General features: G+C 42.3%; 1 pseudogene; it reads left to right on the forward strand.

Annotated features, from left to right (window-relative positions):
* The first annotated feature begins 820 nt into the window (after window positions 1–820).
* On the forward strand, window positions 821–14,295 carry LOC124270206 (annotated as a pseudogene).
* Window positions 14,296–14,571: the final 276 nt, after the last annotated feature.

A 14,571-nucleotide genomic window follows, 5' to 3' on the forward strand; every position in this document is an offset into this window, starting at 1 on the left:
AATGTTGTTTAAACCCACTTCTCCTAGTGATCGTAGCTTTTTAAAACCTACCCGTAATTTCTCACCCTTGATCATACCGTAGTTATGACCAAACTTTGAACTTCAGCGAACCCATGATATGGCCGTGGTTAAACAAAACAAATATTCAACATATTCAAACTATCTCTATGGCTAGCTTGATCGCCAAGACCTTACTGTTACCGTAGTTTGAACGTGGTTGGCCCTAGTTCTCCCTCGTAGACCGTCATTGAACCTACTGCACCATTGTGTTGACCGTAGCACACCGTGGTAACATGGCACTACGATCAAACTACGGTTTGCTACGTTAACCACCACGGTCCAGCAGAACAACGTTCATGACGTAAGATGTGACCGCGCAGACCCGGTTAGAATTGGTCTTAGGCAACCCATGCTTGTTATAGGAGGCGACTAGCGGGATCATGTGGTAAGGCTCGCTGACTTGGTTCACACATGTCATCGTATCCCAAATGCGTATATCGATGTTCATGTTGTTGATCACTGGATTGTCAGGTCCAGACACGATTATTTACAGACCGACGTCATACAGCTGGAATATTGCTGATTGCGGCGTTACAAATAAACGAGCAAATAAATATATCCAACAATCCACAAATTTAATATATATATGCTATCCTCGGATGCAACTATCTTAAGACATAAATAAGTTAATACATTATCAAACTATGCTAGTGATACAGTCTTCAGTAGAGTTATACTATCTCACTCTGTAACCTTGACCTGTCCATCGTATCGTATTCCGCGCCGCAGGGTCAACGGCCTTCACCTTGCAGTCAAAAAGTGTTGCCTTCACTATGGCGGAAGGTAGGTGTGATTGAATACCAAACACTGTATATGTTATCGGCATTTTACATATTTCAGTTCGGACAAGTGCATTTCACAAATATCATGGCAATTATGAAGCGCAGGCATGTAAATGTTGATTCTATGAATGCTGTCGGGTAACAACTAAAACTGAAACGGTTGTATGTGTTGCATTTACATAGCGTTGTGCACTGTGCTCGGCCTGAATGAATAGGTGGTTGTATAAACAGTGGATTGTATGAACGGTGGATTTTTTGGATTGGGAATTGTATGAACAGTGGATTGTATGAACGGTGGATGTATGAACGATGGATGTATGAACGATGGATTTTGTGGATCGGCGTTTGTATGAACGATGGATTTAGTGGATCGGGGTTTGTATGAACGATGGATTTTGTGGATCGGGATTGTATGAACGATGGATTTAGTGGATCGGGGTTTGTATGAACGATGGATTTAGTGGATCGGGGTTTGTATGAACGATGGATTTAGTGGATCGGGGTTTGTATGAACGATGGATTTTGTGGATCGGGTTTGTATGAACGATGGATTTAGTGGATCGGGGTTTGTATGAACGATGGATTTAGTGGATCGGGGTTTGTATGAACGATGGATTTAGTGGATCGGGGTTTGTATGAACGATGGATTTTGTGGATCGGGGAGGGTTTGTATGAACGATGGATTTAGTGGATAGTGGGGTTTGTATGAACGATGGATTTAGTGGATCGGGGTTTGTATGATGAACGATGGATTTAGTGGATCGGGGTTTGTATGAACGATGGATTTAGTGGATCGGGGTTTGTGTATGAACGATGGATTTTGTGGATCGGGTTTGTATGAACGATGGATTTAGTGGATCGGGGTTTGTATGAACGATGGATTTAGTGGATCGGGGTTTGTATGAACGATGGATTTAGTGGATCGGGGTTTGTATGAACGATGGATTTAGTGGATCGGGGTTTGTATGAACGATGGATTTAGTGGATCGGGGTTTGTATGAACGATGGATTTAGTGGATCGGGTTTGTATGAACGATGGATTGTATGAACGATGGATTTATGAACGATGGATTTAGGGGTTTGTATGAACGATGGATTTAGTGGATCGGGTTTGTATGAACGATGGATTTAGTGGATCGGGGTTTGTATGAACGATGGATTTAGTGGATCGGGTTTGTATGAACGATGGATTTAGTGGATCGGGGTTTGTATGAACGATGGATTTAGTGGATCGGGGTTTGTATGAACGATGGATTTAGTGGATCGGGGTTTGTATGAACGATGGATTTAGTGGATCGGGGTTTGTATGAACGATGGATTTAGTGGATGGGGTATTGTATCGATGGATTTGTGGATCGATGGATGTATGAACGATGGATTTAGTGGATCGGGGTTTGTATGAAGGATGGATTTAGTGGATCGGGGTTTGTATGAACGATGGATTTAGTGGATCGGGGTTTGTATGAACGATGGATTTAGTGGATCGGGGTTTGTATGAACGATGGATTTAGTGGATCGGGGTTTGTATGAACGATGGATTTAGTGGATCGGGGATTGTATGAACGATGGATTTAGTGGATCAGGGTTTGTATGAACGATGGATTTAGTGGATCGGGGTTTGTATGAACGATGGATTTAGTGGATCGGGTTTGTATGAACGATGGATTTAGTGGATCGGGGTTTGTATGAACGATGGATTTAGTGGATCGGGGTTTGTATGAACGATGGATTTAGTGGATCGGGGTTTGTATGAACGATGGATTTAGAGGATCGGGGTTTGTATGAACGATGGATTTAGTGGATCGGGGTTTGTATGAACGATGGATTTAGTGGATCGAGGTTTGTATGAACGATGGATTTTGTGGATCAGGGTTTGTATGAACGATGGATTTTGTGGATCGGGTTTGTATGAACGATGGATTTAGTTGATCAGGGTTTGTATGAACGATGGATTTAGTGGATCAGGGTTTGTATGAACGATGGATTTAGTGGATCGGGGTTTGTATGAACGATGGATTTAGTGGATCGGGGTTTGTATGAACGATGGATTTAGTGGATCGGGGGTTTGTATGAACGATGGATTTAGTGGATCGGGTTTGTATGAACGATGGATTTAGTGGATGGATTGTATGGGATTTAGTGGATCGGGGTTTGTATGAACGATGGATTTAGTGGATCGGGGTTTGTATGAACGATGGATTTAGTGGATCGGGGTTTGTATGAACGATGGATTTTGTGGATCGGGGCTTTGTATGAACGATGGATTTAGTGGATCAGGGTTTGTATGAACGATGGATGTATGAACGATGGATTCAGTGGATCGGGGTTTGTATGAACGATGGATTTAGTGGATCGGGGTTTGTATGAACGATGGATTTAGTGGATCGGGGTTTGTATGAACGATGGATTTAGAGGATCGGGGTTTGTATGAACTGGGGTTTTGTGGATCAGGGTTTGTATGAACAATGGATTTTGTCAATCGGGGGTTCGTATGAACGATGGATTTTTTGGATGATGGTTTGTATGAACGATGGATTTGGTGGATCGGTGGTTTGTATGAACGATGGATTGTTTGGATCGGGGTTTGTATGAACGATGGATTTAGTGGATCCGGGTTTGTATGAACAATGTATTTTGTGGATCGGGAGTTTGTATGAACTATGGATTTTGTGGATCAGGGTTTGTATGAACGATGGATTGTGGATCGGGGGTTTGTATGAACGATGGGTTAAGTGGATCCGGGTTTGTATGAACGATGGATTTAGAGGATCGGGGTTTGTATGAACGATGGATTTAGTGGATCGGGGTTTGAATGAACGATGAATTTAGAGGATCGGGGTTTGTATGAACGATGGAGTTAGTGGATCGGGGTTTGTATGAACGATGGATTTAGTGGATCGGGGTTTGTATGAACGATGGATTTAGTGGATCGGGGTTTGTATGAACGATTGATTTAGAGGATCCGGGTTTGTATGAACGATGGATTTAGTGGATCAGGGTTTGTATGAACGATGGATTTAGAGAATCCCGGTTTCTATGAACAATGGATTTAGTGGATCGGGGTTTGTATGAACGATGGATTTTGTGGATCGGGGTTTGTATGAACGATGGATTTTGTGGATCGGGTTTGTATGAACGATGGATGTATGAACGATGGATTAAGTGGAGCGGGGTTTGTATGAACGATGGATTTAGTGGATTGGCGATTGTATGAACGATGGATTTAGTGGATCGGGGTTTGTATGAACGATGGATGTATGAACGATGGATTTTGGGGATCGGGGTTTGTATGAACGATGGATTTAGTGGATCGGGGTTTGTATGAACGATGGATTTAGTGGATCGGGGTTTGTATGAACGATGGATGTATGAACGATGGATTTTGTGGATCGGGGTTTGTATGAACGATGGATGTATGAACGATGGATTTAGAGGATCGGGGTTTGTATGAACGATGGATTTAGTGGATCGGGGTTTGTATGAACGATGGATGTATGAACGATGGATTTAGTGGATCGGGGTTTGTATGAACGATGGATTTAGTGGATCGGCGATTGTATGAACGATGGATTTAGTTGATCGGGGTTTGTATGAACGATGGATGTTTGAACAATGGATTTAGTGGATCGGGGTTTGTATGAACGATGGATTTAGTGGATCGGGGTTTGTATGAACGATGGATTTAGAGGATCGGGGTTTGTATGAAGGATGGATTTTGAGGATCTTGGTTTGTATGAACGATGGATTTTGTGGATCGGGGTTTGTATGAACGATGGATTTAGAGGATCGGGGTTTGTATGAACGATGGATTTAGAGGATCGGGGTTTGTATGAACGATGGATTTAGTGGATCGGGGTTTGTATGAACGATGGATTTTGTGGATCAGGGTTTGTATGAACAAATGATTTTGTGGATCGGGGGTTTGTATGAACAATGGATTTTGTGGATCAGGGTTTGTATGAACGATGGATTTTGTTGATCGGGGGTATGTATGAACGATGGATTTAGTGGATCCGGGTTTGTATGAACGATGGATTTAGTGGATCGGGGTTTGTATGAACAGTGGATTTTGTGGATCAGGGTTTGTATGAACTATGGATTTTGTGGATCAGGGTTTGTATGAACGATGGAATTTGTGGATCGGGGGTTTGTAAGAACGATGGGTTTAGTGGATCCGGGTTTGTATGAACGATGGATTTAGTGGATCAGGGTTTGTATGAACGATGGATTTAGTGGATCGGGGTTTGTATGAACAATGGATTTAGAGGATCGGGGTTTGTATGAACGATGGATTTAGTGGATCAGGGTTTGTATGAATGATGGATTTAGTGGATCGGGGTTTGTATGAACGATGGATTTAGTGGATCGGGGTTTGTATGAACGATGGATTTAGAGGATCGGGGTTTGTATGAACGATGGATTTAGTGGATCGGGGTTTGTATGAACGATGGATTTAGTGGATCGGGGTTTGTATGAACGATGGTTGTATGAACGATGGATTTAGTGGATCGGGGTTTGTATGAACGATGGATTTAGTGGATCGGGGTTTGTATGAACAATGGATTTAGTGGATCGGGGTTTGTATGAACGATGGATTTTGTGGATCGGGGTTTGTATGAACAATGGATTTAGTGGATCGAACGGGATTTGTGGATCGGGAACGATGGATTTAGTGGATGGGGGTTTGTATGAACGATGGATTTTGTGGATCGGGGTTTGTATGAACAATGGATTGTTTTGATGGATCGTGGATCGGGGTTGTATAAACAGTGGATTGTTTGTATCGGGGGTTGTATAAACAGTAGATTGTATGAATCGGGGATTGTATGAACAGTAGATTGCTTGGATTGGGGTTTGTATGAACGATGGATTGTTTGGATTGGGGGTTGTATTCACAAAGGGGTGGTTTGGATTGGGAATTGTATGAAAAGTGGATTGTATGAATCTAGGATTGTGTGAACAGTGGATTGTTTGGATCGGGGATTAAATTTATATGATTAGTGGATCGTCTGGGTTCAAAGGTGAAAACAAAGAAACGAACACACAATATTCATCAGTAGACACATTGATGCTAAAATATAGTCCTTTTTATAGCAAAGGGTCCGTACCAGTCCCCAGCTGTGGCGTGTCCGTCCCTGGCCGAGCTGACCAGGCTGTCCAAGGAGATGAGGCTACAATGCACCGATGACGACCTTCAGGCTGTGAAAGGTGGGTGCAATCAATGGCAGGGTGAAGGTACGATAAGTATGGGTGATTACAGGTACATTCGGCAGCTGGATAAAGGTGCAACAGACATGGGTAATTACAGATGGGTGTATTCAGCCGCTGGGTAAAGGTGCAATATACGTGTTTACTGTGTATTCAGCCTCTGGATAAAGGTGCAATAGACGTGGGTAATTACATATACTTGATTCAGCCGCGGAATAGAGGTGCAATAGACGTGGGTAATTAAATCAGATAAGTGTATTTAGCAGCTGGATAAAGGTACGATAGACGTGCGTAATCAAAGGTACTTGTATTCAGCAGCTGGATAAATGTGCAATAGACGTGGGTAATTAAAATAGATAGGTGTATTGGCAGCTGGATAAACGTATGATAGACGTAGGTAATTACAGGTAAGTATATTCAGCAGCTGGCTAAAGGTACGATAGATGTCTTTACATACAGCTAAGTGTATTCAGCAACTGGATAAAAGTACCACTGACTTGTTTACTTACAGGTAGGTTTATTCAGCCGCTGGATAAAGGTACGATAGACATTGGTAATTGCAGACAAGTATATTCACTAACTGGATAAAGGTGCAATAGACGTGGGTAATTACAGATAGGTATATGCACCAGCTGGGTAAAGGTGCAATAGACATGGGCAATTACAGATAGGTGTATTCACCACCTGGATAAACGTGCAATAGACGTGGGTAATTACAGATAAATACAGGTAGTTGTATTCAGCAGCTGGATAAAAGGTGCGATAGACGTGGGTAATTACAGATAGATGTATTCAGCAGCTGAATAAAGGTGCGATAGACGTGGGTAATTACAGATAAGTATATTCAGTAGCTGAATAAAGGTGCGATAGACGTGGGTAATTACAGATAGATGTATGCAGCAGCTGAATAAAGGTGCGATAGACGTGGGTAATTACAGATAAGTATATTCAGTAGCTGGTTAATGGTGCGATAAACGTAGAAACCTGCAACTTGGTGTCATCACTGTCCTGGGAATGGTAAGATGAAGGAGAGAAACTACAGGAAGGTGTCATTAGTGTCGCTTTGCAGGTAAAGAGTTAAATTACAGGTAGGTGTGTCATCAGTGCCGTGATGCACGTAAGATGAAAGTAGGAAATTACAAGAAGATGGCATTAGTGTTGTGATGCAGGTAAGATCAGTGTGGGAAATTACAGGTATGTGTCATTCATGTCGTTGAAAAGGTAAGATCAAGTTGAGAAATTACGAATAGGTCTTATAAAGCTACGATCATTAGGAGAAGTGGGTTTAAGCAACTTTCACTCACTCACTTTTTTCTAACGGCAACATTCACAAAGCCGATTAGCTAGGACGATCAATCTATTATTTTGCAGATAAGATGGCGCTTTACCAAAACTATTCTTCTGTAACTAAGGTCTTAGAACGTGTAATGTACCCTATCCTATAATAAAGTATAGTGGCACTCAACAAAACAGACACAGATGGTTAATGTGTTTGGAATGTATATTTATTTATGCTAAACTGTGACGAAATGTGTCATTGCTGTCGCTGACTTATGTAGCATTGTTACAGAGGAATTCCAGGAAGTTGCAGCTGCGTACCAGCGAGTTTCACAGCTGAAGCAACCGTCACTTCCGGTCAAGTATCCTCGAACTCCGGGGCGCAGACCGGACCAGAACAATCCCTACAACGCCTGGTAATATTTCACAACTTAGTAGTGTCCAACAGTAGTGAGGTCTGGGGCACCTTTTGGTCCTGGGTCCAACAGTTTTATATTCTTGGGGCGGAGTTGTAATTGAGTGGGAAAGGAGCTGGAATTTGATATATTTCAGCTACATTCATCTACTTTATATTCACAGATATCGTTTTACTGTTTGTTTCAATATAATTTACAAAAATACGTTTTGTGACAGTCAAATTCTTCTTGTTCAACAGTCGGGAACATAATCCTTTCCTTTCTGGGCTAATAAATTTTGGGTAAATACTAGATTACTTGTGCTTGTCAACATTCCTGACATACGGTAGAACTGGAGACTATCACCTACAGTGACAATGTTACAGGTACTGGCGTTGTGACATCAAAGGCGCCGACACGGGGAAATTGGCAGGTAAAACATTCGCCATCAAGGACAACATAGCCGTGGCCGGGGTTCCGATGATGACCGGAAGTAAAATCTTGGAAGGGTACACTCCAGAGTTCGACGCTACTGTAGTCACCAGAATTCTAGATGCCGGTAATTAGAAAGTGGATTTATACAAAGAAAATGCGTACTGACCAAGTGCAAGTGTGACATGATCATGAGACCAAAAAACTAAAAACATTTCTATGATTTCTGACAACAGTGACCAACTATAGACCAGAATTCTGAGGCCAGACATTAGGATTCTGACACTAAAGTGAAATACCAAACAGGATTCAGAGACAACAAAATGTAATTACATATTACGATTCTGAGGCCAATAAGTCGTTCAAAAATTGCTTGTTAAGACAAAAGTGCAGGGATTGGACAGAATTCTGTGACAAAAATGTAACTATATGACCGAACTTCGAGACTGATGCAAATATATAACAGAATGCATGCCTAAGATTCTGACTTTGGTGAGACTTTGGAGCAAGAGTGAGTGACTAAGTATGATCCTATTCCGCTTTTAACAATATTCCAGCAATGTCACGGCATGGTACACCAGAAATGGGTTTCACACATATGAGGAACGCAACCCGGGCCTTCAGCGTGACGAGCGAACGCTTTAACCTGTAGGCTACGCACTACCCTGTATGGCACCGCCCACCGGGCACATTGTGTAAAGCGCATGTCCGGTGTCACCCGCCGCGATAATGCTGGATTATTGCTAAAAGCGGCGTAAAACTAAACTCATTCACTCATTATGTGCACATGACTGACTGAGAAGTCTCTATTTTATGTATATAGGTGGAACCATTGTCGGAAAGGCCAACTGTGAACACCTGTGTATGAGTGGATCAAGTTTCACCTGTGACACAGGACCTGTGAGGAACCCACTTGACGAGACAAGGACCACAGGGGGGTCCAGCTCTGGCAGCGGGGCTCTGGTACGTGTTGAAGGAGCGTCTTCTGTGACCACACCAACGGTACCACCCGGCTGGGTCGCCGTCGATATGTCGCTAGTCATTAGTGACTTAATATTTTGCAGGTTGCATCAGGTGAGGTCGACATGGCGCTCGGCGGCGACCAAGGAGGGTCCATCCGGATCCCAGCCAGCTGGTGTGGCATTGTAGGACTGAAGCCAACATTTGGTCTTGTGCCCTATACCGGAGCTATGTCAATGGAGACAACCTTGGATCACCTTGGACCCATGACGAAAACTGCTGCAGACTGTGCTCTGTTGCTGGAGGTAGGAAGATCAGGACGGCGGTCAGTAATGAAAATATGTAGAATATATAAATTTATAATAAATATATAAATCCGGACAGAGACCAGAAGTGTATCATATTTATTTCAGGAAATCTACACTTGCCAGTTCTCCTAGACTTGAGATGGATTCCTTTTTACCTGCGTATGTAAACGCCACATACGGGTTTACAAAGGACGATGTTCATTTTTCAGGTTATTGCCGGATATGATGAAGGCAGAGACCCTCGACAAAGAACAAACACAGCTGTTCCAGAGTATTCAAAACTGGTAAGAGGCAGACAAATTTCAAAAACCATAAGGAACACTGTTCCTGAGCTGACTGAAATGGTGACCGTACTGATTCGCTGCTCAAAATACGTACAGTTGATTTTTTTGACTGGTAACCTGCGTTACTGCTGTCTGCGGCGTAACTCAGCGTACACTCACCCATATTTCGAACGCCTTCGGTTAGCTGACATGTTGAACAAGTTAACTTTGACCATTGATCAAACAACTACCTGTCTGTTTTGGCTGACTGACTGAGTTGAAACTATATTCACTCACACACTCAGTTCCGGGAAACGTGAAACAAACACATATTGGTAATTATATATATATATAATTACAATGACTGGCGCGAAGAATTTATAGTGACCTGTCGATGCCCCAAGACCATTTCCACCCTTCATACCTTGATAATAAGCAGTCGTATGAATTTACAATATCCAGATTGATGCAGGCATCTCAGGTGAGAAGACCATACATCTGGATGGTACAATAACATGTTCAGTGTTAGTGAGTGACTGAGTTAGTTAAAATATATAGTCACATAGGCAATATTTCAACTATATTCTTTTATAATTATCCTTGTTATCCATTTGTGTTTTTCAGATTGATGCTGGCATTTCCGGCAAGAAGATCGGTGTGTTGAAGGAAGGCTTTGATGTGTGTACGGAGCCAGACGTGGTGGAGATAGTGAGGAGAGAAGTGGATAGACTGAAGGAAGCAGGGGCGGAGGTGGAGGAAGTATCACTGCCCATACATCTGGATGGTGAAACTTTCACGAACAAATCTGGGTTATAACGTATCATGGTAGTTAGAGAAGGGAGAAGCCATGTTTTCCCAATCGACAGTATAAAAAAACCCAAACCCAAATATATTCCCATAGACCTCAATAGTAACGTTATGTCTTTTTATAAAAAAACACCCCAGACGTTACTAAGCCCTTAATTGCTATCACATGTACCTACGAACATAGTCTGGCCTTACACAAAACATTACCAGTTTAATCTGTTCAAATGTCAGAAAACATGAGAAAACATCGGTCAGACTTGCACAGTTATGAAATATATGCAAGTACAGGAGTGTTGAGTGTGTGTTTGGTTATGTCAACACCTCAGTAAACGTGGTCAAATCTGGCAGCTAAGTTATACGTAGATTTTAAACCGCGTTCGGTTCCTAGCGTAAGTACATTTGAGACATACTGTTCCTTCGTGTCGTGGAAGACACGTACATCCGCACTTTCCACTTGATTCGGGGATCATTCATGTTCTTCCGTAGGTGTTTTCAGTTTCAGATAGGATGTAAAATATGCAATAATACACACACGCACGCACGCGCACGCACACGCACACACACACGCACGCACCTACGCATGCATGCACGCACGCACACCTGTGGTATCTGAGAGTTAAAGCTAATCACTGGGTTGTCTGGTCCAGACTCGATTATTAACAAACCGCCGCCATATAAATGAAATATTGCTGTGGGAGGCGTAAAACTAAGCTCTCTCACTCACTCACTCACAGAAAGGTCACAGCTTCATAAACAATAAACATACGCATGCGTTATACTCTATAACATGTGTCTACTGCATGTCGCATTTCATTAAGGTATGGCAGACATGGCCGAGTATTGAGCAATACTGTCATATCCGGTATGGCCAACGTGGTGGTTATGTGTAAGGTTGGATAGGAATTATAAGACTAAATATGGATGTCAACGTCTTTTTAGTGTATACACGTATCTGGGCTTTTCCTTGCCCCTTCGTCAGATTAATTTCTAGATAGGAATTGTATGAACGAGGCTTTTGATACACTAAATCTGGGATCATTGATGCAAAATTCAGTTTCAAAAGCATTGTAGTTGGTGTAACGTAATACATGTAAAATTAGCTGACTTGAACTTATACTATACCGCATTTAACTGATCACCTGTATATCCTTACTTAAGGCTTGAGAAATTCATTTGTATCAGAATAGCACCACTTCAGTAACAAAGGCCCCAAACTCCGAGGTTATAGACAGTTCAAAACTACTTTTGAAACTGAATTATATTTAACTATATACTTTGCCCTTTGAAATGCAAGTTAGACTAACGGCTTAGTACAATTTTACGGCTTTTCAACTAAGAAATGTTACTCAGTTAATGATACCTCAGATAGAAAGTGATTTTTGTTCAAATCCCCACATGGGTGCAATGTGTGAAGCCCATTTCTGGTGTCCTCCGCCGTGGTATTGCTGGAATATTGCTAAAAGTGGTATAAAACTACACTCACTCACTCATCTATGCACGTGCACTAGTTCTACACATGTTTCACTCATGTAACTGTAATGGGTTGAACGCCCGTGGAAGCAATTAAGGATTGATTGATTGATGACCAAAACCATTAAGGTTGCGCATACCGTAAATAACGTATATCTTGCTGCTGTAGGTATGACCATCTGGACTCCAGCGATGATTACCGGAGGGTACAAGTGTATGATCCAGGGAAACGGTAAGAGCAGGACAGTGATCGCATGAAAACCACACAGTTTCATAATTATTACCTACGAGGGCGAACATATCAGGGTTCATATTTTTCATACGATGCCCTAGGGCAAAATATCACTCTGTCATGGTGACGTGACGTCATGAACAATGCTATGACGTCACGTTTCTTCTGTGACGTTGCGTTCTACATGCGGCGACGGCGGGTAGACAGCCTATGTTTGAAAGTAGATTTGGTTTTTTTTCCTCAATTTGACGACCTCGGTAATAACCATAATATTATATATGTGCCCATATTATACTATGTTTACGACACTCGTGCCTAAATATCGGTATATCCCTCGCTCTCCCTCGGGAAATGCCACCATTTAGGCTCTCATATCGTAAACATAGTATGAAATCGGCACTCATATAATATCCTCTATATATGCCGTTGTGTCGAACTAAGGTTTTCTCGAAGTAGAAGTTTGGTCCCTGCGTATTCCGCCTTTATTCCTCCGTTTCGGTCGTGTCGAGAGTTCGATAACTCCAGGTATTTAACTAACCCTTCAAGTGAAGTAACCCTTCAGCTTTACAACGTGTGTGTATATGAAAAGGTGCATTTAATGTATCCAACGTCATATTTGACGTTAACGTATATGGCCCAACCCTCAATGGTGAGGACATTGGTTCCTACGCTCCGCCGTGATCAAATAGTTGATAATGATAATGGATTTTGTCCAAAGACTGAATTTTTACAAATTTCAGCTATAGCAACCATATCAGCTTGTTTCTAGGGGTTTTCTCTACCCCTGTAACCATCTGATCCAGGTAACCACATGATCCAGGTAGCCATATGACTCATGTAGCCCTATGATCCGGGTAGCCATATGATCCAGGTAACCATGTGACCCAGGTAATCATATGGTCCAGGTAACCATATGATCGAGGTTACCATATTATCAAGGTAATCAACTGATCCAGGTAACTATAATTTATGATCCAGGTAACCTTATGATCCGGGTAACCATCTGATCCAGATAGCCATATAATCCAGGTAACCTTCTGATCCAGGTAACCATATGACCCAGGTAACTATATGATCCAGGTACGGGCATGTTCTGGAAGGGCTTCTACCCCCTATTCTCTACGAGAGGCGACCTGCCGGGGTCTCCATACCGGACCCCAGGACCTAGCAGGGGACGTGAAGACGTTATGTCTCACTGCAGAGTACCTGGATAGACACTACCAGAACAAGTTCTATGCCATGGGGCAGAACATGACCATGGTTCTTACCAAGGCATATGACCAAGTACTGGAACAATATGACGTTCTTGTAGTGCCAACCATGCCTTACAAAGCGTCCAAGTTGCCGCCTGCCAACGCCAGACTCTCAGGTGAGTTGCTCTCAAGATGCAACTTGCATGACCGATTAATTAACAGGAGAAGCAGCATGTGATCAATAATGTATGAACAATTTATCGAATAATAGATCATTTCATTTGTACACTGAGTGAGTGAGTGGACTGGGGTATACAGTCCTTTAAGCTGTAAGCAACATCATGGAGGTATAGACATCCAGTGGGGTGTCCATGTTCCCATGTGGGGATCGAACTCGGTACCCTGATAGCTTTGAACATTGCTCATTATATCAATCTCTGGTTTGTCTGCTCCAAAACTCGAACATTTACAGGTCGCTGCCTTATCGATGGAATAGTGCCGCATGTGAAACAGAAGTGATACGTTATTTCTGTATTTTGTCTCAAGGGCGATGTGCGGCTTCGGTTAACTGTTTGACATCTGTCAAAGTTAAAATGGAGTAATATGTAATGTACAGTGTTAGCATCTCATACCTTCTTTAAATATTACTTTAAAAACGTAGTATATATAGTAAATGAAGCGAGGCCCTACACATCACTTCACCTTGTTCCAGAAATGCTGAAGGCTGGGCAGTACATGGAGGACAACGTGGCTCCTTTCAATAGCACCGGGCATCCAGCTCTCTCCATCAACGCCGGCTTCAGTGAAAGACTTCCAGTTGGCATGCAGATCGTTGGACGCCATTTTGATGAAACGACAGTCCTCCAAGTGGCGAGATCGTACGAGAAAATAAGAGACATGAAATGAATATTGTGTAATCCTTCTGCATTATTTTACATAGGAAGGCGGAATAGTGACGTGGTATCTACAGATTCTAACCCATGTCAGTCAAACAAGCGGATTTTGCTTTTTTAACTGTTCCTACATTGTAATATTCGCATTCTTGCTTTGCAATTTGCAACGTATTTAGTATGTAGTACAGGGCTTATATAAAGTAAAAACAATTCTAAGATGCTTCACTAAAAGATCAAATGCGCCTACAGTACTTTATCAGGCGATAAAGTAAGTTCGGTTTTGATGAGCT

The sequence above is a fragment of the Haliotis rubra genome, unplaced genomic scaffold (genome assembly GCF_003918875.1).
Source record: "Haliotis rubra isolate DU_JTF1 unplaced genomic scaffold, ASM391887v1 Scf15, whole genome shotgun sequence".
NCBI classification, from domain to species: Eukaryota; Metazoa; Mollusca; class Gastropoda; order Lepetellida; family Haliotidae; genus Haliotis; species Haliotis rubra.